Source organism: Epinephelus lanceolatus, chromosome 16, assembly GCF_041903045.1.
Source record: "Epinephelus lanceolatus isolate andai-2023 chromosome 16, ASM4190304v1, whole genome shotgun sequence".
In the NCBI taxonomy this organism is placed as follows: Eukaryota; Metazoa; Chordata; class Actinopteri; order Perciformes; family Serranidae; genus Epinephelus; species Epinephelus lanceolatus.
Window position 1 is genome coordinate 21514650 of NC_135749.1, and position 27623 is coordinate 21542272.

Sequence of the window (27623 nt, forward strand, 5' to 3'; positions counted from 1 at the left end):
CTTCACTTAACACCATCACGACTAAAACGTATTCAATGTATATCCTTTAATAAACTTTGACTTTGACCACTTTCTAATACCTTAACTCTGTTTGTATATTTTATTTTACTAATGATTGTTGTCATGATTTATTAATTTGCCATTTTCTCCAATAATCGATTAAGAGATTTTTGAAAAATGCTGACAATTCACAATTTCCCAAAGCCTAAGATTATCACATAAGCAATGTTGGGGAGTAACTAGTTACATGTAATTAAATTACAAAATAAAAGTTGTAGTAATCTGTTACAGCCACTCTGTAAAAAAAAGTAAGTAAATTACAGTTACTAATCAAAATGTTGTCGATTATAAAGGGATTACATCTGAATATATTATTTCTGTACGTAGAATATAACATTTATTCTGTTGCTTTGCATTTTTTGTCGTGCAGGAGTGCCCTGTTTTTGTAATCTTTATATCGAACATGTAAAGAAATAAATAAATAAACAAATGGAAGAAAACAAAACAAGGAAAGCAAAGCAGCATTTGCAACAAGAACAATAAAATCACTAAATTAGAAAAATAAACTATAAATAAATAAGTAATAATATAATAATATCAAACAATTTACAAAAACAAAAACAAAACAAAGACGCACTGAGCAGTTTTGAGTTTACATGTCCGAAAAGGAGTGGGTTGAAGTTAAAACTTCATTGCCCAGTTTAAAGTATTTGTTAGAAAAGTAAGCAAAAAGTGATCAAATATAATAAGTTACACTACTGTGATGAGATTATTAAAATAGTTACATTACATATTACATTCTTAACAGGGTAACTAGTAATCTGTAACCTATTACAGTTTAAAAGTAACTTCCCAACACTGCACATTAAGAAAAGTAAAAGGGGCAAAACCTTTATTTTAGAGGCTGGAGCTAGACGATGTTTGGCATTATTAAAAGATGACTTTAAAGTGGGACTGTCAGTTGCAAAAGTGAAAGTAAAAGTAAAAATAAAAGTAAAAGCACACTCCAGATTCACTCTCGTTTAGTGATTCGCTTCACTATATTTTTCATATTTTTTGGCACTGTGTCCCCTGGATGCCTGCTGCTTTATACAGACCTGACCTCACCTGAGTGCTGTGAAGGTACGTGCCCATAAAACATCCCCACACACTTAGTGGGTCATAAGTGATGATTCTGCATGACTTCTGTTTGAGTCTATTCATTGTTTTGTGGGAAAATCCTGCATTATACATGTTTAACAATGACTTGATTATCAAATGCCCTTGAATTTCTGACTGATTCAGCTCTATCGACCACAACTTTACAAAATGTCATACAAAGTCATAAAACCAATTTAAATGTGTACCCAAAAAAGACAAAAAGGTGGCATACTGGCTGCACTGCCTGCTGGGAGTCCATTATAAATTGAAAATAAATAGAAATAAATTGTGATCGATGGACAAAGACTGTCACCACAAGACGCCTTAGTTTACCTTAATGTCACTGTCTGAAACTTCAGCTTAATTGTTACAAGTTTTCTGTTAATGCTGGTTGGAAACTACAGTAATTCTAATCACATCTGAATGGGTACATGAAAGCAGCGTCGGCCTTTGTTAGTAATTATATCTCAGACGTTTGTGCGGGAAACTAATCCCATCCGAATAGAGCTTTTGTCTCCTGCTCTGTCTGTCTGCCTCGCTCTCCCCACTTCAAGAACACCAAATGAAGACCATATTAGCAGTGATGTATACTGTAGATGGATGATGTCATCGTTCCTCCAAAGCCTCATTGATGTTGCTGCGACGATACAGATCATAATCAGCATGATTGATTACTACAACCTTTCAGGGTGAATGTACATGTGCAGTGTGTGTGTGTGTGTGTCTGTGTGTGCATATGTGTGAAGCAGTAAGGATTCAGAGGAAAGGAGGGGAGAGAGTGGGCAATGCAGTGAAGACCGATGGAAAGGTATGGAGTGAGTAAGAAAGGGGCACTACTGAGATTTAGGGCGAACGTACGTGAGGAAGTAAGATTAAGAGACAGAGAGGTGGCAAACAGGAGAATTAAAGAGAGACGGACGGAGAGAGAACGAGGGAGTGAAACAGAGAAAGAGACAGAGTTGTCCAGCACTCTATCACACCAAACGAGAGTAATGTTAAGGCCTTAAGGATCTTTCACACACTTGATGGATGGTTTTGTGTGTTTCTATGCGTGTATGTGTGTGTGTCACAGAGAGAGAGACGAGGGCTTGTCAGTGTGTGAGCCATTGCTGCCTCCAGTGGCAGAAAGGCAGAAAATGATGGCTGTGATGGCTGCACTGCAAATCCTCCAGTTCATTAATATTTAACACACACTCACACACAGAAATCCCAGACACAAGTAGACATAACACACACACCAAATACACACAGTATTTTATCTGCATCTGCATACATATATCTATAGTTTACAACAATATATTTTTCTATTATTACAGAATGACCAAGCACAGGTGAATCATTTGTGAGACATGAACATAACAATACATTATAAGAAGATATACTTTATTAATTCCTGAGGGGAAAGTCAATTTTCTTTCACTCTGTTGTCATATACACACAGGTCTGTGATACACACACACATGCACAAACAGAATCTATGCATGCAGTAAATAGAGCTGTCAGAGTGAGGGGGCTGCCTGGGCAGGTGCCCCAGGCAGTTGGGGGTTCAGTGCCTTGCTCAGGGGAACCTCGGCAGTGCCCAGGAGGCAAACTGACACCTCTCCAGCTACCAATCCATGTGCCAGACTTGGTCGGTATTGGAGCTTGAACAGGCGACCTGCTGGATCCCAAGCCAAGTCCCTATGGAGCCCATTAAACTGCAAAAAACTACTACTACACGACTTAAGGGTTTTTTAAGCAGAAGAATTCATGAGTAATTGAGGACATTCCATACTATAAAGTGTAACTCTTAAATTATTATACAAATAGCAAGAAAACATAAATTGGCCTCTTAAATGAATTCTTCACTGGCAAAAAGACCGTTTGTATATCGATTACTCACTACGTGTTAGGTTGAATTTGTGAAGAAAAATTGGTAACACTTTACTTGAAGGTATCTACATAAGGGTGACATGACACTGTCATAACTATGACATGACACTGTCATGAACGTGTCCTAAACATTATGTACATGTCATAAACGTTTGTGACTGCTGTCATTAAGTGCCATTCAGTTTTTGTAATGACAAGTTGACATTGTTTGGGTTGTCTTGATTATGACAACTTGACATTAATTAAAGACATTACCAGAAGATGTCTTTGTCATGACAAGTTGGCATTAGATTTGTCCTTATAATGACAACTTTACCTTAACCAGGATGACATTACCAGAAGATATCTTTGACCTTGTCATGTCATAGTTATGACAGTGTCATGTCACTCTTATGTAGATACCTTCAAGTAAAGTGTTACCGAAAAATCTTACATACCTCCACGGTAAATAGAAAATCCAAAAAAGGCAACTGCACGAGCTTGAGTTTCAAAGGATGTTTTGATATAGTTTAACTGTTGTTAAAAGTGGTCACCTAAGACTTGTGTGTTTGCCTTTTTTTTGGATTCTCTGTTCACCGTTGAGGCATGCAGGGAAAACGTTCTTCAAAAGTAACATAACACACGGTGAGTAGTTGGTACACAAATGGTCATTTTGCAAATGATTACTTACTCACACACATCACATAACAAACAAAACCTTCTCTTTTTAGAAAGTAAATATCTTTCTCGTGTGCCACAAGTCAGCCATATTAACCAGTCTGTTCCAAAGTCAAATCATTACACATTTATGTCTGATATTTGGAAGTTTCCATCCCCTACCACCACACAAGCTAGTATGTAGTGTAGCATTGTTGTATATTGTAATGTGTATATTAGATGTGGGCATATTAACCTAATAAATACCCCTTCCAAATGATTTTTTTTAGTGTTAAGAAGATAAAGTACTGTCTGAAAACATTTATAAATTGACAACACAGATGATAAACACCCCGAGATGTCTTAAGTTCACCGTGGCAATAAGTGCAATTTCAATAGTATGTCTTTTCCACATTCAGTCAGTCGACTTCTCACTGTCATTACATGTGGATGGAGTTTCACTCCAGTGTAGTAATGCTGGCATCGCCACACCAAACTATTCCTTTCATCTTATTTACTATTTTATTACAAACCATTTACAGATCAAAAGTATTTGCCTAACAATAGAGTTCCTCTGATATTGTTTTAAGATAGAAGTCTGATACAGATTTTTTTTTTGTACTGAAGCTGCTGATAGACAAAATTTTGCACAATGTTCATTATCTTTAAATATGACCACAATAAGTATAAGAGAGCTGTATTCTGGTCAGGGTGGACAGCCTCAGAAGCAGCATATTACATGAAGCTCATACTGTTTAACCTGCTCCTGCAAGCTGACACCTCTTTGTCTTCAGGAGTGCATCAACATTAGGTATGCAAAGTCATCCATTGGACCAGATTGGCCCCTTTGGTGAGCTGGATCTGGGCCGTGTGTTTGAAACCCCTGGTGTTTATTGCACCATTTGTTGTTGTTTTTTTAGTCATGCTTGCAGCCTGTATGTTGGTTGGTCGGTCCACCACTTTGGTTCAGGCTGAAATATCTCAACAACTATTGGATAAATTACCTTTTTTTTGACAGTCATTTATTGTCTGCAATGGATGCACCCTGCTGGCTTTTCCTCAAGTGTCAACTTGCTGTTCATGTTTGCCTTTTAGTGAAGTATCTTGTCCAATATCCCAGGACTTGCCCTGAGATTTGGTACAGATTTTTATGTGCCCCTTAGAATCAACTATGATGACTTTGGTAGTAAAATTATGTTTCATCAGAAGGTCAAACTTTCAAGTTGTCCAATACTTTATGATTTAATGCCTGCAAAACTCAATCCATTCCAACCAGCCTCAGCTGTACTCTGTGTTCAGTGTAACAACTGGTGAACCAGGTGAAAGACTCAAAATGTGACTCTGGAGACAGTTCAGGTAAACTAACACAGTCTTTCCTGGTCAAAAGGTAGGTTAGGTGCACAGAAGGACTATCTGTGAAGGCAAACAAATCCAGTAGGGATGAGGCAGAGGCAGAGTCAATCAACAGGCTAAATCCAGAAACCAAGAATAGGACAAAGGGAAACAAAAGGCTGGAACGCAAGACACACAAGGTGCTAGGATAACCTGGCACTGAGAGAAAACAAGACACACTTTAAGTACCCTGGTGAGGGGAAGGATAACGAGACACAGGTGAGGCTAATCAGGGCGGGAAGGACAATCAGACACAGGTCAAGTCGTCAAAAGGGAGGGAAAACACACAGGGGCAGGAAACAACTAAGAAACTTGAGCTGACAGTTCAGTGCTTATTAGCAAATGTTAGCATCCTACAATGCTAAACTAAGATTGTGAACGTAATAAGCATTGTAGCCTCTTAGCATGAGCATGTTAGCATTGTCACTGTGAGCATGTTAGCAAGTGATTACCTCACAGCTGTACATCAAACAGCTCTGTAACATCATTCATTTCAGTGTAAATATAAAAATTGCCAAGTGCAATATATTTTTAAAATGATTTTTAAGGTTAACTTGGGTTATCATGGTTATGTGTCTCCAACTGGTAAGGAGGCATTCAGGACGTGATGATGTAATTACAGCTCAGAGCATCAGAAAAGATGCATACTACTGTTTAGTTACTCGAAAGTATGTTGAACGATAGTATACATATACATATTCATTTATGTAGTACGCAGTATGCGATTTCAAGTCTTTCCTACAGTCTGTATTTCTACTCTTTTCTATTTTACTCCAATCTGTTCCCATGTATTTCATCATATTCGATTGTGCTCTGCTCTCCTCTACTCTTTTCTCTTCTCCTCTGCCCTATTGTATTCTGCTGAATTCAAGGTCTCTCTCTCTCTATGTGTGAAGTTGTTTAGAAGTCTATAATTTTCTGGCTTAGTTGTACTGCCACTGGCCCAAAACTCTGCTCATTCATCAAAATGTCTCTTTTAAACAATCCTCTCTGTCTTCCCTCCTTTCTCCCCCTCTCTCTGTCGTCCTCTCCTCCTCTTGTTTCTCCTTCCCTCCCTCCCTCCCTCCCTCCCTTCCTCTCCTCTTCTCTGCTCCCACTGTCTCTCTCTGGTGGTGTCTTAATTTTCACATCAAAGATGCTTTCTTGGCATGAGTGTCAAAAATCAACAATATTTCCTAAGCCATTCTGAATGCGGCGCACTTTCGCACAGTTGAATCAAAACATTATAGAAAATTGAGGAAAGGAAACAGATTATGTCACACACACTAAAAAAAAAAGGTGCTTTACGATACAAATAATTGATTTTTGGCTCATTATAACAGTACAGCCACTTAGGGACTGCCTTAATTGCCAAGGCAGGAGCTTTTGGTACTGTGGAGAAACTTTGTTTGTAATGGAACTAAATGAAACCATCGTGGCTTGGCATCTCCGAGCAAAGAGCTATTTAATGTTATTCACATATCAGGAATTTTATGCTTTTCACTTTCCCTCTATGAAAATATCTTTGTGTCCCTGAGTCCTCCATCTTTGTGTGTCTCTATCCGTCTCTCTGGTTGTTGCTATCGTCTCTGCTCATGATGTAAATCTCAGACTATCTGTATCTCTGTCATTGCGTCTCTCCCTCTCTTTGAGCTGTGGCAGGAATTTATAATTATTTTTTCTTCGAAACTCATAAAACATGTTCTGCTACAGCCCCATGACACAGACACACACACACACACACACACACAGACACACACATCAGTCTTGTCCTGTTTGTAATTATCAATCCATTTGGGGATTTGAGGATTTTCTCTGTAAAACTTAAAGGCTTGTTTTTCTGTTGAACAAAACCACATCAGAAAACGCGCGCACGCACACACACACACACAAGGACACACACACATGATGACACACAAGACTTCATTGTCTAACGTGGAAATTATACGCACAGCCTCACGCACTCACACACACACACATACACTCACAGGCGCCACAAGAATCTCCGAGGAGTGGAAGCCACATTGTCTGATGATAAGAATTTTTCCTCTCTTCTTCTTCTTCTTGTGTGTTTGTGTGTTCATGTGGCTCTTGGGTCTCTTATGAAAACTGAAGTTTGACGGATTTAACTTCATAAAACATTTGTTATAAATCAATATATCCTCATAGAACAATTTGTATGATATCCTGTGATATCCATATATAATGTATGGTTAGATGATTAACGTAAAGTTACAGAGGTTAGGCTTAGGGTAGGTTTAGGAAAAGAAACATGGTGAGTACGTACCTTAAATGACTAAAAGATCACTCAAAGTTCACACACGTCTCCAGGGGAAAGTCCTGGGGGAGAGTCATGGTTTTTGTGACCTATTCAGCACCCCAACCTGCCTCCTTTCGAGACTGCTCAGGTCTGCTTCCTTGTTTACTCCAGTCAGTGCAAAGGTCACATGATCGCAGCCTTTCAAAGCAGGTGAAATATGTACGACTTTAGGTGCATTACTTTTCATTGGAAAACATAGGAACAGTTTGTGAGAACAGCCTGCACAAACGGACACTTTACATTTACTCACGCTTCGTGCAAATTCACTTTGTACAGATGCAAATACACAACTTCATGAAAACAAACTGACACATGCAGGAAATAGTACGTCCACATGTTACATTCACAGTAGGGAAACTGCCAAATTAACTTTTCAAGTTGTTTTAGGGAAAGTGGAGGGACTCTTTCTTAAAATGCATTGCTACAAGGGCCTGTAACAGCTGAAAGTAATCATGATTGAATTGGATTGGACTGAGCTCTTGTCTGACTTTAAATAATCATTAATGTAACTTTTGGGGTGAAAAATTACATTTTCATAAACAATCTGTAGCTTGTTCGCCTCTTTTAATATTTAGAGGGTCTCGGACTGCAGAAATTCTTCATTTTCTCTTACATCTTAATTTCCCATTACTGGAGACAAAAGTCTGAAAATTCTGAGCTCTCTCAGCGACTGAGGCAGTAATGGTCTGAATAATACATTTAATCCAAACTTATTACATTTGTCTGGGTGCTGTGAATTAAGAAATGGATTGAGAGAATGCCTGACTCTATCAAGAAAATATATACCAACAATCTTTTCAGTAATAATTGAGTATGGTTTAATGTTGTGGTAATTCTTAAAGCAATGGCAGGAAACCTACAGTTTGTGTTGACTCTAGCGACATCTGTGGACAAAAATGGTAATGTTTTTATCAACACCACTGCCTCTTGTTGTAATGATCTCATCGAAATACTATGTGCATTTGTTTTGGAAGTGAGTTAAAGAAAGACACATCTGTTTGTAATACTTTTTTTTGCTTTTAAAAATAGCTGTTTACAGGATACAAATCAATGAGGCAATGTTGTGGCTGTGTAAGATCAGTAATGACAATGGTGAAACAAAGTAAACTCTGTTTTAGCCACCAACATAAATTCATATATTGATCAAAAATCACACCTTGCAATGCGTTTCATAAATAAAATAGGCATATTACATACCTGTCAAGGAGGAAGACGGCCAATTCAGGGTCGGTTCTAAATCCCTTTTAAATCCTGCAATTCTCTGAATGACAGATGAATGATAACTCAAGTTTCCGCCCATGCTCAATCACATTTGGTCTCTTTTTTAATTGTTTTTCAGTCAATTCTTTTCCTTTTCTCTTTGCTGATCCTGCCAAAGTATCAGCTATACCACAAAGACAATGTCAAAAATAAAATTCACTAAGAAAAATCTCCTCCCACTTTTTTAAAACTGGCTAACGTACTCCTCACTGTGAGACTTTGCCTAGGAAAAATTTAAAAATAGGCTTCTGCAGTCTACCGTAAATTGTGTAAATCTAATTTTGTTGGGGAGTGGACCCAGGGACAGGCATTAAAAAATAACTATATAGAAACAGCCAGTCTTCTTTCTGATGGTCTCGTTTGCATCATATAGAAGCATCAGTATTGAACTGAGGCTGTTTCATAACCAGGTAAAAAATCCTTGTAGCTGCTTCAAATCTGCTTCCCAGTGGGGGAATGATTACCAAATGAGCTTTTTGTATACACCTGACATTTCAGAGCCAGGAGAAAAGTGTTCACTTAAAAGCTTATACCAGACTTGGTGAAATTTGTTTTGAGTATATTGCAGTTTCCTGGGTTTAAGATAACTGAAGATGCACCTTTTGCTGATGCACCTATAGGCTGTGGGGATTAAGCATGACCCCTCAAGGAAGGAACATACTGTACAGTGGCAGTCACACAAACACACACAGAAACACACAGTACACTCTTCCTCTCTGTTTTGCTCTCTAGACACATAAACACACACAACAAATTTCTATAGTGTGTCAGTGCGAGTTTAAAAAGCCATTTGTCATTTTTTTGTTCCACGTTTCCATAAAACAATGACATCTACACACACACACACACATTTGGCCTGACAATGGGATGAAAACACCGCAGGAACACATGCACATAGAAAAAGGGGAGGAAGCAGGCTTTTTCATGATGCTTTGAATCTTACTGAATTAATTATATTCCCTCAAAATATATGATGAATGTAATATAACCCAAACATTAAAAACACACAGTTTGTGTGTGTGTGTTAACATGTATAGAGTCTGTGTTTAATCACGTCCTCAAAAAACAGCTGAAGTTTGTAAAGCCTGTTTTGAAACTTTGAAACTGTGTGTGTGTGTGTGTGTGTGTGTGTGTGTGTGTGAGTTACTGCCTCAAGAATAGAAAGAATAGAATAGAAAGCCTTTATTGTCATTGCACAGGAACAAAAGGATGCTACATATACAACAAAATTGCGGGAGTTCAAGTATCCCCACGGTTTTGTTCACTGGGTAGAATGGAGAATGGAGTGTGAGTTGGATCGGTGTTTTGGTGCAGCTTCTGAGGTGATGCAGGTGCTGCGCCAGACCATCGTAGTAAAGAGGGAGCTGAGCCGGAAGGTGAGGCTTTTGATTTACTGGTCCATTTTCGCGGATACAAGCGGTGGAAATGTTTCCTCTGCGGGGTGGCTGGGCTCAGCCTTAGAGATAGGGTAAGGAACTCGGGAATCCAGAGGGAGCTCGGAGTAGAGCCGCTGCTGTGCTAACCTTGGTAGAACTGGAGGGTGGGCACATTGTTTCTACAGTAAAGATGTTGGGTCAGGATGACGTAAATGCCGAATGAGTAGCGCCGCTAGCTAACAATACCGCCCACCAGACCCAGTTGGTGCGTGGTGTTGAAAACTGAAGAGTAGCAAAATCAATCTATAGACAGCCATGTGTAACTTGTCAAAATTTTCTTGATGGTTAATTGATGGTTAAAAGAGAAAAAAAAAAAAACAACAAAAACATCCAAAGTAAACTTCCTGTACACCAGAGCATTTTTATAGATCTTTTTTTATCCTTAATGGAAGAGACTAAACACTGTGTTGAACCAGCTAAAGTCATTATAAGCAGCCTTTAACCATTTGGTAAGTGACAATTTAACAGCAAACCATATAACAGTATGGCAAAGCAAGAGAGTGAGAGAAAAATTTCAAAGGCATACACGCCCTTTATCACAGATAGACAGACACAAACCACAATTAACAACAGAATTACCTCTTAACTTGTGAGTCCTGCAGCATTTTATGCTTTTTCATACTTTAAAATGTATTTTCCAAAGTCCCACAATGATTATGCCTTTCATATTTAAATTTTACGCATTTAAATGCTCTTGTTCAGAAATGCTTACTGTGAGTGCAGGAGCAGCATAAATGGTCACAAAAAAATAACAAGAATATTACAAACTGAATCACATTTGTTTCTTGTTGAACTCAAACACATTTCCATCACAGGTACAAATATCATTTCTTTCTTCTAATCTGAGCTCAACGTGGGTCATGGGAAGCATCTATGGAGTCCCTACATGACACAAGTGCTATTATATTTTAATGAGACTGTGTCCCAGGGTGAGAGACTGCGTTTACACAGTTTGGGTCCCCACACGACAGGAGAATTAATATGTTTTAATGAGTCGGTGCCAGGCGGAGTGACTGCATTTATTCATCATAGCTCTGAGGCTGGGATCTGAGAGACTCTTCCTTAAATGACTTCTGCACTGGTCGAGTCAGTTCAACACGAACAGGCTTTATTGACAGAGCAGAAACAGAAAGGTTCAAAAGACTCTTGAACTTGTCTGGATTTCAAAGAGGGAGCCAAAGTTTGGTGAGATCATTCAGCATGAAACTTCACATTCAGCCATGTTTCTCAGAAACTACAGTGCGATGTACTATTTTAGCTTTAAATCAATATGTTTTCATTATTCTCCATGTTTTAGATATTGACACTGCTGCATTTCAGTCAGAATAAATCAATCAAACCTACAGCACAACATGTATAACCCAAGGACTTGGCTGCATATTCATACAAACAACAGCAACATATTTTTTTCTCCAAAACAAGTGAGCCATACATTCTCAGGTCACTGAACACAAACAAAAATATCTTGATTGCTTTGAACAACTTCATGTTACGAAAAGCTCATTTAGACAACATGAGACTGCACCTTGACACCACTGATGTAGGCGTTACTTAAAGAGCTTCTATGAAAAGTGTCGACCAGCGGCTCTGTGCATTTTACATTTATCTGAGATGGTATCTCTGAACCAGTGGAACAGGCTATTAAACCAATATGAGCTAAACTAATTTGGCCCGCTGCAGCATATACAGTATTTAATCCTGTTTGTGATAGCAGCTGTTAAATCAGTGCTCATTTGACCCTGACCCCACGTGACTTTGCTACATTTTGGTACAAGATTAAAATGTATGCATGTAGCTCCGAGTTAATGGGGTCATCGAACATCAGCACTTTGAATACAGTTGAGATAAAGCACTGTACTTGCCATTGAAATACAAAGTCGACCCCAAATTCACTCTTGTTCGCTATATCTGCATTTTTTCTGTGCTGTTTCCGTGATTTTCACAGCTTCTTCTCTAATGTGTGCTGCTAACGCTCTGAGAGGGCAGGCTCTCTACAGATAAATACACCACTGCACACTTCCAGCGGGTCATAAGTGATGATTGAGGTTACTTCTGTATGAGTCTGTACATTTTTTTTCTGAGGAAAATCCTGCATATACACATCAGCCAAAACAGGTGAAGTGAATAACTTTGATTATTTTGTTCCAGTGCATTGTTCTGCTGAGAAACCTTTGGTTCTGGCATTCATGTGGATACCACCTGACATGTTCCACCCACTCAAACACCGTTGCAGACCGAGTACCCCCCCTCATGGCAACAGTACTCCCCAATGGCGGTGGCCCCCCAGCAGGGTAATGCACCATGCCACACTGCAAACATCGCTCAGGAATGTCCCAGGGAATGTGACAAAGACCTCAAAGTGTCAACCTGGCCTCCAAATTCCCCAGATCCCAAACTGAATGAGCACCTGTGATATGTGCCATTAACCCACCTCACAACCCACTGGACTAAATGGATCTGCTGCCAGCGCACTGGTGCCAGACACTGCAGGACACTCCCAGAGATCGTGTGTCCATGCCTCGACAGGTCAGAGCCAAGTCCAATCCAAGGAGGCCCCACCTTGGATTAGGGGTACATCTGGGGTACCAACACATCACAAGAATCCTTGAGCAGATTGGGACCAGGGAAATTTAGAAGTCAGGTCGACACCATGAGCTTTTTGCCATGCTCCACAGGCCATTTCTGAACAGTTTTTGTAGCGTGGCATGGTGCATTATCCTGCTGGGGGGCCACTGCCATTGGGGAGTACTGTTGCCATGAGGGGGAGTACTTGGTCTGCAACGGTGTTTGAGTGGGTGGAAATAAAAATATTTTATATAATATGTCAAATTCCCTCTCTAATATCTATTTTATATTACTGTGAAATCAAATCTCAAATCTGAAATTTTTTCATCAAAAACTACATTTTACAAGGTTACACTGAACACATCATGAGGAAGTTATAGCTTACCTTCACCTAATTTTTATAATTTTTACTGACTAGAGCTTGAACTATCATGATGTAACTCAATGCAACCTCTGTGAGCAGTAAGTTGCAGTTTAGTTAGTTTTAACACTATCTGTTGCTCCCAGTACAGCACTATCAGGTAAAAAAATAGGCTGTGTCCCCTGATGTGTCCCCACTGTGGACCTTGGAAGATCTCTGTTTGTCCTGAGCATGTTTCTCATTGTCCCCGGGAGGACGAGACGGCGGCTGCTACTAGCCATCTCGTCACACGTCAGTGACTCAGTGACATGTTGGAACCCATTTGCCAAACAGTCATTGTATTCTTCTTGTACCTGCTCATTAATTTAAGTTTGTGGCTGCCAGTTTCGAGCCCTGCTTTTTAGCCTGTGCAAGACTGATGTGACACAATGGAAAAAAATCAGCCATTGCCATCGGTGAATGGCACCTTATTTGCCAAAAGGCGGTGCCATCTCACAGTGAGGTTGCAGAGTGCAACTAACTGAAACAGCTCCAGTGTGCCATGCGTGAAGGAGAAGTTCGGTGGCAGATGCAAAATGTAGATACAAACAGTTAACTCTATGGTAACGAAATTACAATGATTCTTAGTTCCACGTGATAATACACTGATGAAAACATACTTATGAATATTATATTGCCGTTCTGCCAATATATCCACCTAAACCTCTCACACCAGACCTTTAAGTAGAGCCTAAGCAGCCAGGATCTTTTAATATAATATAATAATATCATGTAATCTGATCCCAGTATAAGGAAATGCGCAGTACTGGAGACGAACAAACCAGGAGAAGCTGACAGGTGTCACAGTATAAAAGCCAGCAAACAGGTGAAAACAATGATTATATTCAGTACTCATTGGCTGGAGCTTGCCACTGGGAGTACCCCTCACCACAGGTGCAGACGAGTACCTCGGACAGCTCCTTGGCTGCTGCGAGGACCAACATCAGGGCCTGGGCGGAAACATTTCATAAACCTTACAAATATTTGTTTAGAAAATATGTTGAAATGATCTTTCAACACAGGCATGTCACCGGCAGACTCTTTCACCTGTGTTACAAAGTAAGACTTCTACCCTCGGACTGAATAACAGACTTGTTAAGATGGAGATTTGTTGCAGTGTGTCTGCACTGTGAAGTGAAAAAAAGGATTTGTGACATCCAAAAGGAAAGGTGCCACAGCCAGACAAACACCTTGGCAGGTGTGAGGCTGTCACAGTTTAAAGGGAGATTAGCAGTGTGCAGGTTTCTCTGGGTTTTAAAAAGATCAAAAACGCCGGTGAACTACCAAATAAATGTGAGATCATGGCAAACACATTTTCCCCCGTCTCTCTCTCTCTTTCCCTACATTTCTCCCTCTGCGTGCCTACGTTTCTCCCTCTCTCCGTTTCTCTCGCCGTCTCTGCCCTTTGGTGTCAGTTCTCTGTTCTGGCATTTACGAGACAAATGCTAGTGTGTCACACCTTGTCACTCATACCCCACAGACACACACACACACACACACACACACACATGCACACACACATGCACACACACATGCACATGCACAGCTAAATGCTAGAGTGTCAGCAGGCCTGTCAGATCGAGTGTCAATGTGCAGGGACCTCTCAACTTGGCAGGACACACACACAGACACACACACACAAAAGGATGTAGACACAAACCAGGTAGAAACATGCAGAGATACACAATTGTGCACAGTGAGAGGGAGGAAATTAACAATATGCAAACAAGTAGCCCACCATGAGTTGTTGACACCTAAACAATAGAAACACAATCACTCTCGCTCTCTATCAACCACACACACACACACACACACACACACTAAACAACAGCAGGCTTCAAAGGCTGGACAGAAGTGAGACAAAGATTAAATTCCCCTGGCGTTTGGTACCAGAAGCAGATGGTGACAGAACTTGGCAGCAGAAGCAGTTTGGTACCAGGGTGATATATGGACAGTCCCTGCTATTACTTTATACTAGACAGTTTGAACCATTACACTTTGAGTAATAGTTGCCCCACTTGCTACCACTTTTTTTGGGCAGGTTCTTCAGGATCATTCCTGTGATGTTTAACCTATTTACTGCAAATAACTAAGAGCGCTGTCACACCTGTAGCTCAGTTTGTTTAGCACCTTATTCTGTTTTCGTTCTGGTCCAGTTCCTGTTCACACTGAGTTTTTATGAATGAACTAAGTGAAGTGAATGTGCAGTTAAACTGACAGGTAATTCATTGATTGGACATTTTTGGCGACTGTCATCCAGCACGTCAGTGTATAATCAAGACCCATGTGGGGAAATCAAATTCGAGTTATGGCAGAAGTTTATGCAACACTTTAATTTTAATGCATCCTTGGTGTCACACAAAAAACTCACAAACAAATAACTTATTTGGGGGCTTATATTTAAGGGATCACTGTCCCACTTTTGACCTATTAATCAGGGAAATATCCACACCATACATGTTACCGTAGTTACCAAATGATTTGCGTAACTAGGTCATATACATGGCCTTATAAACCAAATCATAATGTCCGTTTATAACAACTTTCAGGTAGAAAACATACATAAGGAATGAAAACATTATACAATAAAATAAAATGGCACTGAGCAAATGCTACCTCAATTAGAAAGTTTTTAGACACCTAAAAAATTACTATCATCTTAATAGTGCGCCATATCTAGACAATTTCCACCGCTTCACCGTGCTGTCAGGCAGCCCTCTGGGACAACAGGAAACTGGAGTCGTTAACTCAAAGCCACCACTAAAACTGATGTTGATGAAGTGGTTCTTTTTTGGTGCCAAAAATTTGTTGCAGCCTACATCCACAGCAGTACAATGCGTAGTTTCCCTGCCAGTAGATTTGGTTTATCAAAGGTGCTAGAAAAGCAACACAGTACATTAAATATTCTCAGATACATGGGACCGCTATGTTTAACTGTATATCTTACAGTAACAGCTGCAAATGACCAAAGAAATAGACAAATTTGCCAATTTTACATATCTCAGCAATTCAAATCAGTTGCTACTTGGAAGTGATTTGATGATCAACGACGAGATCATGGACAGATTTCACCATCAGCAGATGGATTTATTAGTGGTTTAGCTTTTAATGTCATGTCAAGTCAAGTCACATATCTGCCTCCATAAAATTCTATGGTTGGTTTGTTTGCTTCCACACCCCAAGTGAACTGCACCTGAGTCCTCTTGGATGCAGACTGAGACTCACCTTTGTCAAGCAGTCTTAGTGTGGTTGTTTGGTCTTCACACCAGCACAAACAGATTGTACTAACAGGTAAAACAAACCTTAGTTCAATTTAACTGAAGCAAACAAGTTAGGTGTAGCATCCTAATAAATATTTGCAAAGCATAGTTGTGGCTGTCCAGATTCAGGGCTACAGGAGTATGTTGTTTGATCTCATCCCAGATTTACTGGAAACAGGTAACAGAACAGAAACTGGCTTGCATTACAAAAAGGTCAGACGTACTATAAAGTTCACATGATTAGTAGATGAGGGTGTAAAACTTGCTTTTAAGAGCACAACATCAAACTTGCAAGAATACATGCAATTTTGGGTTGTTTTCTCTTTCTTCGTTGTACAGATACTTTAATAAATGAGTTCACACCATTTCTTTTTGTTTTGTTTAAAACAATAAAGGCTGCCTTGATTGTATTTGCTGCAAATGGTTTGGGATCTCATGATGTGCTGTTATAATGACCAAGAGACACTACTGTATAAGCAAAGACTGCTGATGTTTTCTTCCCAGATATGGACCAGTAGTGTTTCATTGTGGCTGCTGCGTTGTCAGCTGTCTGAGTGCTAAGAAATCAGACTCCTATATCTGCACCGCCACTCTTGGTTTATTTTCCCAACAATTTCTCCCTATCACTTTTCATTCGTAAGTAATTCCTTGTGATTTTTAGTGTATGATGTTACAATACTGATATTCCACCTCTCTGATGTTTTCACGCCAGACTGTACAAGACGCTGACAGCTCAAGTAAATAAACAGGATATCTGTTAACGTTTTGAATTACAAACAGCAAAATGTGCTTCAGCAGCCCAGCTTCCAATTTTACAGACACATCCACTGCTTTTGTCTCAAAACACTTATTCCCACTCTCTCTATGTCTCTCCCTCGCTCTCGCTCTGTCTCTGGATGTCTCTCGGGAAGCAGAAGTTGACAAGTGGAAGACAAATCGGGCCATCACCACCCTAAAGAGAGGACCCACTTAAAGCTGGCATAAGGTTATAGCACCCACACACCCACAAACACACGCAGGCATGCATACACACACAGATCAGAGTGGGCACACGCAACCTGACAGCCTTCAGAGGACGAGACAGAGAGACATGCAGGGAGACGTGGAGAGAGAGAGTCAGAGATAAATGCAGCTCTGTAGTGTGTGTAACTTTGCACAAAAAGTCAGAGTCAGTCATCTAATAAACCAAGTAACTCTTAACAACACACACACAGAAACTTCCTCTCACACACACTCTTTCTTTCACTCTGTCCCTGGTTCTCCAGACTTCAGGACATCTCTTATATAGTAATGTATTATTCATATGAAGAATTGTGTGTGTGTGGGTGCGAGTGAGTGAGAGAGACTGAGGGTGTGTGTGTGTGTGTGTGTGCGCGCACACTGGCAAAAGCAAGTACAAAAGTGTGTATCTGAGTCTCAGTGTGTGCGAGCGTGTATGTAAGGTGGTGCTGCATTTAGAGGCAAGCAGCAGGTAAATTGAGGTCAGGTGAAGTCAAAAGAAAAAGCCAGACAAAAGTCAGAGTCCCAACACACACACACACACACATACACCAGTAAATCTATAATTATAAACAGCGGTTGGCTTAGTTCATTGGCTCAGCATATTTTGGAGTACATGGTCAGAAGAGCATTTTCCCCGCTGTTTGTGAATACGTGTGTGTGTGTGTGTGTGTTCGTTTTATTCTTTTCAATGTATGTGTGTTCAGCGTGTTGGGGTGCAAAGTGTCACATGCTGCAAAATGTGAAAATGCATTATGTGCTCAAAAAGCACCATGGGACACCAAATGTCACATTTTAGGCCACGTGAATTTCAAAGTGCAAAAAACGAACTAATAATTACAGAACTATTACCTTATTCATTTATAATACTCGTGATGACGTGCACTTGGAGGGCATTTGGTGATAATTCCACAAAATGCATTTTTGTGGCAGTGGATTCATAAAACAAGGTGAGCATTTTGTCAAAGCATGTCAGGCTCATGAAAATGAAACTAAAAATTATATTTTTGGAAGTCAGTTTCATTTTATTGACATATACAGTACAGGCCAAAAGTTTGGACACACCTTCTCATTCAATGCGTTTTCTTTATTTTCATGACTATTTACATTGTAGATTCTCACTGAAGGCATCAAAACTATGAATGAACACATGTGGAGTTATGTACTTAACAAAAAAAGGTGAAATAACTGAAAACATGTTTTATATTCTAGTTTCTTCAAAATAGCCACCCTTTGCTCTGATTACTGCTTTGCACACTCTTGGCATTCTCTCCATGAGCTTCAAGAGGTAGTCACCTGAAATGGTTTCCACTTCACAGGTGTGCCTTATCAGGGTTAATTAGTGGAATTTCTTGCTTTATCAATGGGGTTGGGACCATCAGTTGTGTTGTGCAGAAGTCAGGTTAATACACAGTCGACAGCCCTATTGGACAACTGTTAAAATTCATATGGCAAGAACCAATCAGCTAACTAAAGAAAAACCAGTGGCCATCATTACTTTAAGAAATGAAGGTCAGTCAGTCCGGAAAATTGCAAAAACTTGAAATGTGTCCCCAAGTGGAGTCGCAAAAACCATCAAGCGCTACAACGAAACTGGCACACATGAGGACCGACCCAGGAAAGGAAGACCAAGAGTCACCTCTGCTTCTGAGGATAAGTTCATCCGAGTCACCAGCCTCAGAAATCGCAAGTTAACAGCAGCTCAGATCAGAGACCAGATGAATGCCACACAGAGTTCTAGCAGCAGACCCATCTCTAGAACAACTGTTAAGAGGAGACTGCGCGAATCAGGCCTTCATGGTCAAATAGCTGCCAGGAAACCACTGCTAAGGAGAGGCAACAAGCAGAAGAGATTTGTTTGGGCCAAGAAACACAAGGAATGGACATTAGACCAGTGGAAATCTGTGCTTTGGTCTGATGAGTCCAAATTTGAGATCTTTGGTTCCAACCGCCGTGTCTTTGTGAGACGCAGAAAAGGTGAACGGATGGATTCCACATGCCTGGTTCCCACTGTGAAGCATGGAGGAGGAGGTGTGATGGTGTGGGGGTGTTTTGCTGGTGACACTGTTGGGGATTTATTCAAAATTGAAGGCACACTGAACCAGCATGGCTACCACAGCATCCTGCAGCGACATGCCATCCCATCCGGTTTGCGTTTAGTTGGACGATCATTTATTTTTCAACAGGACAATGACCCCAAACACACCTCCAGGCTGTGTAAGGGCTATTTGACCAAGAAGGAGAGTGATGGAGTGCTGCGGCAGATGACCTGGCCTCCACAGTCACCGGACCTGAACCCAATCGAGATGGTTTGGGGTGAGCTGGACCGCAGAGTGAAGGCAAAGGGGCCAACAAGTGCTAAACACCTCTGGGAACTCCTTCAAGACTGTTGGAAAACCATTTCAGGTGACTACCTCTTGAAGCTCATGGAGAGAATGCCAAGAGTGTGCAAAGCAGTAATCAGAGCAAAGGGTGGCTATTTTGAGGAAACTAGAATATAAAACATGTTTTCAGTTATTTCACCTTTTTTTGTTAAGTACATAACTCCACATGTGTTCATTCATAGTTTTGATGCCTTCAGTGAGAATCTACAATGTAAATAGTCATGAAAATAAAGAAAACGCATTGAATGAGAAGGTGTGTCCAAACTTTTGGCCTGTACTGTACAAATCAACCAGCCATCAGTTGTTAGTAATGTTAATGGTTTTGTAATATTGTCTATTTGAGGATTATAGACCACTTCTTTTTCAATTTAGAAAAACAAGACGATACCCTGCACATTAAAACAAGGCCACTACAATTCTTGCCTTCGGCGTCCCTTAGCTTAAAGGGATAGTGCACCCAAAAATGAAAATGCAGCCATTATCTACTCCAAGGGGTGAGGACGTAGCAACACAACTCAACCTCATGGAGGCTTATGGCGCCCCAGATTCAAACGTCCAAAAAGACATAATTGAAACCACAAAATATCTCCGTACTGCTCATCCGTAGTGATCCAAGTGTCCTGAAGCCCCAACATAGCACACCTAATGGTAGACGGCGCCCCAGACTAACATCCAAGAACACAAAATTGAATCCACAAAGTATCTCCATACTGCTCATCCATAGTGATCCAAGTGTGCTGCAGCCGCGACATAAAAAGTTGTTTGGAAAAACGTCATATGAACTCTGATTTTAGCCTCACTGTAGCCTGTAGCTATGACTGCTTCTCTGTGCTCCGCGCTCACGTGTGCGCGCTTGCACGAGACCAGCGAAAGCATGAGCTTTGCTCACCCGTGTTTACATCACGTGACACGTGCACCGCAGGGGGAGACAATGGTAACCACAGAGCTAAAAGATAATTTGCACTACGGTCTTTTAGCAAAGGACAGCCCAACATGTCTGAAGACTCTGAAACTGAGGAGGAACAGCATTTCTTTGTTGAGCCGTGTTTGTTTGAGCCCGAGTATACGGACGGAACTCAGGCTACTGGACGAAGCAGCCGCCGCAGCTCATGAGCCTCAGCCAGCCGCAGAATACCGGAGTCGAGCACTGGAAACCTGGTGGTGTAGTTGTTTCAAATGCAAAGCAATGCCAACAGATGAGGAAAGTCTTTGCTGCTCATACTGGGAATTGGCGATGCCTGCACTTGAGAATCTGGACATCAGTACTGACGAGACTGCTGCTCTTCAGAGACTGTGCATCACTGATCACCCTGAGTGCGCACACGTGAACGCAGAGCAAAGAGAAGCAGTCATAGCTACAGGCTACAGTGAGGCTAAAATCAGAGTTCATATGACGTTTTTCCAAACAACTTTTTATGTCGCGGCTGCAGCACACTTGGATCACTATGGATGAGCAGTATGGAGATACTTTGTGGATTCAATTTTGTGTTCTTGGACGTTAGTCTGGGGCGCCGTCTGCCATTAGGTGTGCTAGCCGCTCCCCCCACGATCTCCGCAAGTGATGTGAGGATTCTAAAACTTTGCATATGGGTGAGTAGATAATGGCTGAATTTTCATTTTTGGGTGCATTATCCCTTTAAAACAGCAATAAAACACTTTGAATCTAATGACTTGAAAATAAGCTAAATAAAGAAGCAGTGTATTGAACAGGGTGACTATTTTGAGGTTTATTGGCAGAGGCAAATGAGGAAAAGGACTCGCTCACTGTCCATCATCTTGTTCTGTGTGATGGTGTGAATCTCCAGTCTGATCTACGAGAGGATCCACAGTGTATTGAAGGTCTTCCTGGAGAAGAAATCAAATCACATACTTCCGTTAGTACACTTCCAGGTAGTATACTATGTGCACTATGTACTCATTGGCGTAGTGTGCTAATTTCGACAGGGTAGTGTTGTCTCAAACCAAACACGGCCATTGTGCACCCACCTCTTCTTCTTCTTCTTTTAATGCCTAATTTTAACCAGCCAGTGGAGCATTACCGCCACCTGCTGCAAACGTACACCACAACGTCAAAATGTGCAGCTGTTAGCTAGTTAGCAAACTAGCATTAGCATTCGCGTTATCGTTCGCACTACCAAAGCATTACAGACTGCTAAATTAACCCAATGAACATACTGCTGGCTTATATCCGACAACAGTATAGTGGTGCTTCGTGCAAAAAACGCATGTATAACTTACATTTGTACAATGCAGTGACATTCACGGTTGCACAGTCCTCAGCCGCCATTTCCAGTTTGAAAAGTGGTCCCTCCCCTTCCGCTACATAGCCGAGATGGCAACCATTGAGGGCGAGAGTGTCCATAGTTCCACACTCAACTTCTTGACCGTTTTGAGTGCACCATCCGGGTACTCATAGTGCACTGCATTTTTACATACTTCTCAGTGTGAATGCACTTATGCACTCAAAATATTAAGTGTAAGTACAGAAGTACGCGATTTGAGACACAGCACACAACTGCAGAGGATGTAGCATATGCTCTGAAGAGGCAGGGACACACTCTGTATGTCTTCAGTGAATACATAGATCTGTTTGTCAAGAAAATCCTAAAATTTGATCTGCATAATATAAGTTATATTCAAGTTGTCTTGGCAACATATCTCATAGGTCACAATTTTAGGCTATTTAATATGCTATTAATAAATGAATTTATTCATTTGGCATATTTCCCACAGGAAAATGCCAGCATATGCCAACCAACGTAAACCCTGATAGTCTCTGCACCAAATTGCACATCATCTTCGCTGTTGCTTTGTGGGGACTGTTTCGCAACCACATCTTCATTCATGCAGAAGTGTCCACAGTGTCCTCTAAGAAGCTTCAGCTCCTCAGGAGACACTGTGGACTAATATACACGGCTGCTCTTGAAGTCAAAGAAAGATGGAGAGGCCTTATGTGATATTTCTATGTTAAAACTTTAAAGATGGCTACATGCCACCATTGAACAAAATGTGCGTTTTGTTGTTTTCCTCTATTTGCCTCCTCATTCTTCTCATTTTCAAAAATGAGTCAGACTTCTGGATGCATTTGTGTTTTTGAAGGAGGCAGAAAAGGAAGTAATTCTTTCAAGGGTACCACATAGCGATAAGCCAATCATCAACAAAGGCCTGCACACAGCTGGCACAGCTGAGGACCACAATGTTTTAACTTTAGAGAGGTCTCCAAGCAGGCTCGATTAAATCATTGCAGAGATTTGCTGGTTGGATATACCTGTTTAATCAGTGTATTTTATCTGATGTTGTTCTACTTCCTGTGCCTACAGCTTTAGTTTTATCTGCTACTAAAACTGCACACATCATCACATCACATCGCCCATGTCAAAGTAATGGGATGAGCAATTTTAGGTTATCATGTCGCTATTTCTGTTATGTAGCTTTAAACTGTGTTTATGCAAAATCCATTGCTGGGGTATATTTTCACAGGTTGGCTGTTGAAATGGATGTGATCTGTACCTTCAACTTTTTCTGCATTTACCCCAGTCACACTCGGTTAGAAATTGCCGTTACAGCCAGGAAGTAATCCTGATCCCCACAGAAGAGAGATTCAAAGATTGAAAGGTGAGGATGAAAAGTTTTAACAGCCATGATAAACGCCGGGGAAAAAAGAGATTGGATGGAGATGTAGGGGCATCGACCGACACTTCAGCTTCAACAGGACAAATAAAAACTCCTCCGTGGCAGTCATGCAGCTGGGTAGAAGTAGTGGGAATGGGGGAGTTTACAAGATATAACACGGCAGAAGACAGACAGAGGAAACGAGGCTTTGCTTGATGATTCTATGAGGGAGACGGCTCGATGTTTGAGAGCAGCAGCAGAGACACAGAGACACAGAGAGAATGCGGGTTTGATTGTGCTGCCAACCATAAACCTAAAAGACAACTGCTGTTACTGAGCCATCACTGTGGAGGTTAACGTAGTACCAGAGAGTGTGTGTGTGTGTGTGTGTGTGTGTGTGTACGCGTGTGGGGAGAATCAAAATAAAGCTCAGTATCTGTGCCATTCAAACCCATGCTGCTGTGTTTCCACACCACTAAAAAGACAAAGAGGTAAGCACAGTAAGCATCAGCTGACATGTTGCTGCTCAACAGAAAATACACCTCGAGTGTAAAAGCTCTCTGGATGCTTGCTTCCTGAGTTATCTCCTCCTGCTCATGCTATCCCCCTGTCATCTCTCATAACACACATGAGGATATTATTTAAGGGGTGCAGAAATTATTGCCGCTGTTAAATTCTTTGCAGGACACTAAACTTTCAGCTCCAGCCTAGAAAAGTATAAAAACTGTAAACTTCTTATAGGGAACATGAATCCTGCTGTCTGCCTGTGCGGAAGCCTCACATGTACTTTTACTCTGTACTGACCTTCATACACACACATACATACAGAAATAGCAACTATATTATTATAGGAAAAGGTCAGTGGGAATGGATTGTACATACTGTATGAATGTGAAGCACACCTGTGCACGCACACATATATTTTAGGTTACCGTGAACAGCCTCATAAATCCTTCTTTTGTGTGTTCTCTAACTGACGTGAACTCACTTTTGTGTGTGTGTGTGTGTGTGTGTGTATGCGCGTGTGTGTTCACTTTCAGGTTTTGGACCTGTAATTGCATCACCGCTGGAAAAATCGTTTCTTGATGCAGGTAGAATGAATCAGAAATAAATCAAAACAGCACTTTTTTTTTATCTCTCACACACCCACACACACTAACTCTGCACACACTGATCCCTTCTCTCTCCCTCGCTCTGACATACGCCCATGAGGTAATGTTCATTAGGGGTATTTCCATGGTAACACACACATATGCACACAGCTCTCACACACACACACACACACACACACACACACACACACACACACACACACATTGCTAAAACAGCATTTTGTCCATAAAGTCTATTTCCATGGTTAAGTTGTGATGAATGGGACTCAGTTGAAGTCAATGAGATAGCGCCACGCCATAATTCAATTCAGCACACACTCGTGCACACAAGCGGACGCACACATATAATTCAACACTTACGCGCATACACACTTAGAGACACACACTCACACATTTGTGCACAGAGTCAATGAGACCGCAGTGTACCATAATTCACTGTAAAGATAAATGCCCAGTGTGCATTATCACTGGCTGCTCGGGTGTGTGTGTGTGTGTGTGTGTGTGTGTGTGTGCGTGTGTGTATAAGTGTGTTACAGAAGGTGTGCTCTATGTCTTGGAGTTATTGCTAAATCTCTTGAATGGGATGACGTCAGCAGCACATCAGGACAGACATACAGACATTTATGGTACTGATAATATAAACCAGTTCCCACCAGTTATTTGTGCTCAGCTTTAATATATTCATTTTTATTAACTGTGTTTCTTATTTTAGGGCTTTTTATTCAAGTTGTGATGCATAAAAAGTTCTGCAGGGGAAAAAACAGAAACTTCTAATTTCCAGTGAAGTGCGTGGGTTATGGGTTGAAATCTCCCAGGCAGACATGTCACCTCCAAACTTCCAAAAACTCAAATAAATTAGCCTTTAATGAGGGGTTGAGGGAGAAAAATACTACCTTGAAACTGCAGTAAGTGAGGGCAAGTGGTTTAGGTTAAAAAGGAGGCTGCTTTTCTTTGGGTTTTATCTTTTTTTTTCCTTTTGAAATGTTTGTGAGGTATTCAAGGGAGTTTGCAAAATATAAATGGGAGTCTTTCTAGCATCCAAAGGTTAGGTTTTGCACTTCTATGTTATGACTGCCAGAAAAGATGAAGAAGAAGCTGACAATGTTGAGTTGATTTTATTGAAAAAGAATCAATGGGATCAGGGCATGTTATTTTAATGTGAGACATCAAGATGCAAAAGCTTTCCAGGTATATTAACATTAGTGAACCTGCGAACAATGGTGTCAACTGATTTAATCTAAGCAAGAAAGAAAGAAAGGAAACTATAAGTATCATATTTGTAAGATAATACTGCCCTCTGTATGATGACCAGTCATGCCAAAAATGTGGTATAATGTGCGATAATTTGATCATTTTGTGACGCTTACAATCAGTTGTTAGTTTTAGTCTGCACTGTCTCATTTTAATTCATGTCCCCACATGATCACTGTGTTTATGCATCCCTTCTCACATGACATCTTTCCAGTGGATGGCGCTCGGTGTAGGCTACGATGAACGTGACTCGCAAGCAAAGCTGTCGTCCTGGAGCTTGTAATTTTTCACCAAGCTGTGTTTTCAAGTCAAGGTGTTTTCAGTGCACCAGTAAGCCAAGTTATTCATGTAATTTGCAGTGAGCTTTAGAATGTGAACATGTTTCCAGCAGTGTTGTCTTGTCATCTAATTTTGTACTAGTAGCCAGACCGATGGACTTACAGACCCCCTTCCACACATCATAGCTACATCAGGTTGCTTTAAACAACACAAAAAAAAATATGTGGGTAAATTTGCAGGTGTATCATTAAACGTGTCGTGTAAATCGATTCACTTAGCCTATTTGTCTCATGGTTATGACTAGTGTACGATTCATTTCTTCAAAGTACAATCATTTTAGGCCTCTGGTTCCATAGTTTAACATTTCCCATCTGGCAAGGCTGTGATGATATCTATTTAAGTCTTTAGCTGATTCATGTTACATGCCTATGTGTTTTGGGCCCGCCCTTAGTTTTGTGTTGTCCCCCTTTCTTTCTTTTTTTTCAGCATGCAGCTGATCTTCATCATTCCTCGTCAGCGAGGTATAAATGGATGAGGGAGGAGTAGTGCCAGCAGGCCAGCAGGCCAGAAGGCTGTAACTGTATTGCGTGTCTCTATGACATAGGTAATAAGTAAGTATGGTTAAGTGTGGTAATATTGGTTGGCTGTGTTTAATCTTTTCATTATTTTGTATGTCCCTGCAACAGGCGATCTGGTTTCCTTTTGGAGCTTGTTTTTTGTTGATGGTCCTTTTTCCCGTTTGCCGATTTGTTTTCCTTGCCTTTTTCTTTTTTTCGATGGTTCCCTCCATTTCACTGTGTTACTCCCTGCTTCCCCTAGACCGCTGGCAGGAACGTAACAATTCACAATCAGCCAATAGCACAGTGACACACCTTCTCTGTCAGCCTATCATGTTATAGCTCCTCATTTTAAACATGGTTCTTTCTCTGCTGTAGTTCTTTCTTGCTGCCGTTGTGCGCGCCCTCCACCTCCTCATCACCACACAGTTTTTACGGATTCATCAACCTCATACACCTCAGCAGCCTCAGAGCCATCAGCCACCACCACCAGTGTCTGGACTCCATGGGGGGGATTTATCCTGCTTCTGCAGATGTCCCTCGATCGTAAAATATCTCCCTCTGGTGGGCCAGTGCCAAAGACTTCTGTTAAATCTTAATCAGCACAACTCATCTGTTGATCTTCACAGTCATGTTCTATATTTAATATTATCCTTACTTATTTTTTTGTCTCTCCTGATTTCCGTTTTGTCTTTTCACTTAAAGTACTGTAAGCTACAAGTTTCAGCTGGTGTTTTTATAGCCAGAACACCTAAGCTCTGTTGGTGTGTGCAGGGGGGACGAGAATAAGTAAGCAAATGTATATGTAATGCATAGTGTCTATTTAATGGCTAAACAATACCAGCCCATGGCTTTATTATCTGTACTGCATGATCTGTCATGAAACTATACAGCACATTTCAATTAAAACATACTGTGGTACATATTGAGATTTGAAGTCTTCCTGTATTCTTGTAATATTTAGTTGACATCCCTTTAATAATTCACAGTGTACCCATCAGAATAACGCATGTGGTTATTCCTCCATGTAACTTCCTCTGATTCTTAATTTCAGTTCTGATGTACTTCATCGTCCCCGTGGGGAATGAAACTCGTCTTGGCTTCATTGCGCTGTAGATCTGCCTTAATTACAAAAAGCCACATAAATAAATATACAGCTCAAACTAATT

General features: G+C 40.7%; 1 long non-coding RNA gene across 2 annotated transcripts; it reads left to right on the plus strand.

The window, feature by feature from the left end:
• Positions 1–1005: 1005 nt before the first annotated feature.
• Positions 1006–27383, plus strand: LOC144467329 (uncharacterized). Of its 2 annotated transcripts, XR_013493594.1 has the most exons (6): positions 1006–1122; positions 17175–17245; positions 24296–24346; positions 25833–25948; positions 26384–26508; positions 26833–27383. It is a non-coding gene; the product is annotated as an uncharacterized LOC144467329 (long non-coding RNA). The 2 variants fall into 2 exon arrangements; XR_013493595.1 differs by lacking the exon at positions 25833–25948.
• The last annotated feature ends 240 nt before the right edge of the window (positions 27384–27623 follow it).